At 44.1% G+C, this 4,497-nt stretch overlaps 2 long non-coding RNA genes across 2 annotated transcripts; one reads left to right on the top strand and one right to left on the bottom strand.

Annotated features, from left to right (window-relative positions):
* Nucleotides 1-1,895: 1,895 nt before the first annotated feature.
* LOC134965420 (uncharacterized) lies at nucleotides 1,896-2,906 on the bottom strand. Its single transcript, XR_010188351.1, has 3 exons — nucleotides 2,396-2,906; nucleotides 2,204-2,322; nucleotides 1,896-1,975 (listed from the first exon to the last, which is right to left on the bottom strand). It is a non-coding gene; the product is annotated as an uncharacterized LOC134965420 (long non-coding RNA).
* A 42-nt stretch (nucleotides 2,907-2,948) lies between these two features.
* On the top strand, nucleotides 2,949-3,982 carry LOC134965418 (uncharacterized). Its single transcript, XR_010188350.1, has 3 exons — nucleotides 2,949-3,459; nucleotides 3,533-3,651; nucleotides 3,880-3,982. It is a non-coding gene; the product is annotated as an uncharacterized LOC134965418 (long non-coding RNA).
* The last annotated feature ends 515 nt before the right edge of the window (nucleotides 3,983-4,497 follow it).

Below are 4,497 nucleotides of genomic sequence, written 5' to 3'. Positions count from 1 at the left end.
TGCCTACATGACATCTAGATGGGTCTACATGCCTACATGGCATTGGCCTCACCTCCTCCACTTCTTATAATAGGCCCCTGAACATTTTCAGCCCTGGCCCATGAGGCCCTTAATCCAGCCCTGACAATAAGTGAATGCTATTACTGCACGGATGCAATTACAGTAGCTGTGGGAAAGCTGGGAAGCACTGGTGCTAAGAAGACTGCACTTGTCATTCTTCATACTCAACTTTCTATTCATTACCTTATCAAAAAACAATTTTTATGATGAAAATTCAGACACTATACGATTTGTTCTATTTTTATCTAAAAGATGAAACAAACTGCACTTCCAGTCTCCAGGAAAAGATCATTATTCTGCAATGTCACCAATGACTGTCTAAAATATTGCAGGCCTCGGTACGCTTTATTCAACCTTCAATTGACAATTTATTCCTTGATGTCTGGTAGTTTGCCAGCAGTGTTTATCAATCATATTTAGTTTTACTTCCTGGATAAAATGCTGGGCTGTGCTTTACACTATCATATTAATTATATGCAGACCATCAACCTCATTCAGTTTATTGTGAGGACACTTTTCCTGAATAGCAATGAAGACAAGTAAAGATCTGTAAGTGTGTAACTGACAATTAGAGACAAGTGCTGACCTTTACATAGCAACTAAAACATACCAAGGCTTCAAGTTTATAGAACGGCAGTGTTCTAACGTAGGTAGTCGAAAGAGAAAAAATAACTGAATTAAAAACATCATTTTCATTATTAAATGAAGGTAATTGTAAAGAACATGCAAGCCGCATGTACAATTAATAGCTGCTTTTCATTACTGTGAAACTGTGAAAATTCTATGCTAATTACTGTGTATTTTATGCTATTGATTCCATCAGCATAAAGAAGCAGACACAGGGAGGGTCCAAGCAGCTTAGTGTATTCCATGTACTGTACACATAGGCGTGCGCAGGGGGGGGGGGGGGTGCCTGGTGCGCACAGGCACCCCCTAATGTCCGGCAATCCGATCTCACATGCCTGATGCAGCGATCGCCGAGCAGGCTGATTACTGTCCCCTTTGCGTTGCCCCCTGTCAGGACTGAATTACTGACTGAACGCCTGGGTTAATCAAGGGTGCCACTGCCACTGGCTTTCAAACTCCCAGCTCCACCTCAATGTACAAAAACAGCGTGATGTGACGTGATGACATCATGCTGCTCGCACGCCCACCCGTCACATGCCCACCTCTCTCCTTCTATTCTATACCAACGCCAGCCACTGATGAGGAGCAGCATGCAGCCAGCGTTCCTCTTAGGAAGACATATTCAATACTGGCAGGCGGTCGGCAGCAGCATTGACACGTAATGCGTTTTTCCAGCAGCAGCAGTACTAGTCTGCGACTGTCAGTGTCAGTGAGTGACTGCAGCTTGCAGGGGAAAGAGAGGGGGAGCCAGACCAGGCTGAGGAGGAGCACTGTAATTGCAGTGAGTGTATCAGGGGTGTTTGTTTGGTGCACACCACAACATCTGACAATGCATCTGCATTATTAGGATTGGTACAAGGGTGGATATTTTATATTACGTTGACCGTCAATAGATGGTGCTAGACACGCCCCTCCAACAGTGCACCCCCTAATAAAATGTGCTGCGCACGCCCATGACTGTACAATGAGAGAATTTTACACACTGAGGTACTACTGTATGTGGGGGAGGAAGCAGGAGGCATCCATGTTACAGGTTCCTACATGCAGTGCAAGACCCGCACTCATGATCAACAACGTGAACCTTGCTATTATGTATTACAAATTTTATATATATATATATATATACCACAACAACCACCTAGGTGGAAGGTGCACTCACGCCCAGAAATTAGTCTCTGAAGTCACTTGTAAATTCAGTATATTTTTATTCGGGTTCACTGTTGATGCCGTATTTCATCGACGTTTCGGTCCTTATGCGGACCTTTATCAAGATTGGCACTTAAATCACCTATACAATCAGAAACAGTTACAATTAATATGTATAAGAACCCAGATTTATTCAACACCAACACCACCAGTGCCTCCCAGGCCCTGAAGACTGTCACAAAAACCAGAAAACGTATTAAAAAGCTGTTTTTTTATATATGTAAAAAAGAGATACTTGGAAATAATCCACGTGTGATGAAAGAGACACCTCCACCATTAGGACTATCTGTTTAGATAGGCAAATGATTACCTGGACGGCAAGCCAGATCACTCAGATGTGTGGAATGGCCTTCAAAGTTGGCAACATGCCTGATCACATAATGAAGTTAAAAAGCCTATAACGTAGGGGAAGCTGCAAGGCGTAGTCACCTATTAGATAAATAACAGAGTAACTACACCATAAGAAAATACACTAACAACGTCATTTTGGAAAAGATCATACCTAGTTACATGTAGAAATAGCTCATGGCAGCTTGTGGGCTCTGTACATGTGTCAGACACTCAGTCTGTAAGGAGGCACAACAGGAAAAAATAATCACCAACCGTAATCATGTGTCAGAAGGGAGCTGCAGGAGAACCATACTCACTGCTCAAGTGTCCAGAGCCAAATGGAAGCTGCATAAAGTTCAGCCTCAGCTGAGCACTATTTAAGGATCAACCACAGGAAGTGCCAATTAAGGAGATTAGTATAAACCCAGTCTCTCATTAACTGATCACCTCTCAGATAACTAACTCAGACCAACTGGGAAAAACGTTACAGGGTTCACAGGACAGGCAGTGGCTATCGCTAACGCACGGCTACTTAAATGAGTGTATTTTAACGATTTGGAAGGGCAACTGCCGGAGACGCGTCTTTTGCGTTCCACCGACCGGAACACCATGCGTTCCATTCCGCGGAAGTGGCGCTGGCCGGAAGTCTCTGCGTTCCACTCGCGGAAAGAACCGTAATTAGGCTTATCCACTGGCTAATGTTTAAACATTAGCCAGTGGATAAGCCTAATTACGGTTCTTTCCGCGAGTGGAACGCAGAGACTTCCGGCCAGCGCCACTTCCGCGGAATGGAACGCATGGTGTTCCGGTCGGTGGAACGCAAAAGACGCGTCTCCGGCAGTTGCCCTTCCAAATCGTTAAAATACACTCATTTAAGTAGCCGTGCGTTAGCGATAGCCACTGCCTGTCCTGTGAACCCTGTAACGTTTTTCCCAGTTGGTCTGAGTTAGTTATCTGAGAGGTGATCAGTTAATGAGAGACTGGGTTTATACTAATCTCCTTAATTGGCACTTCCTGTGGTTGATCCTTAAATAGTGCTCAGCTGAGGCTGAACTTTATGCAGCTTCCATTTGGCTCTGGACACTTGAGCAGTGAGTATGGTTCTCCTGCAGCTCCCTTCTGACACATGATTACGGTTGGTGATTATTTTTTCCTGTTGTGCCTCCTTACAGACTGAGTGTCTGACACATGTACAGAGCCCACAAGCTGCCATGAGCTATTTCTACATGTAACTAGGTATGATCTTTTCCAAAATGACGTTGTTAGTGTATTTTCTTATGGTGTAGTTACTCTGTTATTTATCTAATAGGTGACTACGCCTTGCAGCTTCCCCTACGTTATAGGCTTTTTAACTTCATTATGTGATCAGGCATGTTGCCAACTTTGAAGGCCATTCCACACATCTGAGTGATCTGGCTTGCCGTCCAGGTAATCATTTGCCTATCTAAACAGATAGTCCTAATGGTGGAGGTGTCTCTTTCATCACACGTGGATTATTTCCAAGTATCTCTTTTTTACATATATAAAAAAACAGCTTTTTAATACGTTTTCTGGTTTTTGTGACAGTCTTCAGGGCCTGGGAGGCACTGGTGGTGTTGGTGTTGAATAAATCTGGGTTCTTATACATATTAATTGTAACTGTTTCTGATTGTATAGGTGATTTAAGTGCCAATCTTGATAAAGGTCCGCATAAGGACCGAAACGTCGATGAAATACGGCATCAACAGTGAACCCGAATAAAAATATACTGAATTTACAAGTGACTTCAGAGACTAATTTCTGGGCGTGAGTGCACCTTCCACCTAGGTGGTTGTTGTGGTATATTGGTGGCCTCTCTGGTCATTAGGAGCACCCGCCGTCGTTATTACTTTTGATGAGAGTGCAGGATCTTCCAAGACTATATATATATATATATATATCCAAAATTTGCCTCGGCACTCCTCCAGATAACTTGCTGAGGTGCACTTCCTTGTGGACTTGCTGGTCCACCCACATGCAATAGGGAGAAAACAGGTGGCACTCTCAGTCTTGTAGATAGTGAAAAACCTCCACGTCGTGGAGTCTTTATTGAAACAAACAGGTGACGTTTCGGGGACGTATCCCCTTCCTCAGACAACAATATGGTGCAAAAACAGTGTTTAAATATAAGCATAGAACCCACTTACCCCCACAATCATGACTCTCTGCTGCGTGGACCACGGAGTGTCCGGCGTCTCATGTCCCGCACTTCCGGTTTCGGCAGCACGGCCCGGCCGGAAGTGACGCGATCACGTC

The sequence above is a fragment of the Pseudophryne corroboree genome, chromosome 10 (genome assembly GCF_028390025.1).
Source record: "Pseudophryne corroboree isolate aPseCor3 chromosome 10, aPseCor3.hap2, whole genome shotgun sequence".
Classification (NCBI taxonomy): Eukaryota; Metazoa; Chordata; class Amphibia; order Anura; family Myobatrachidae; genus Pseudophryne; species Pseudophryne corroboree.
Note: the sequence above shows the minus strand (reverse complement) of the source record. Positions and strands in the feature narration are given on the sequence as shown.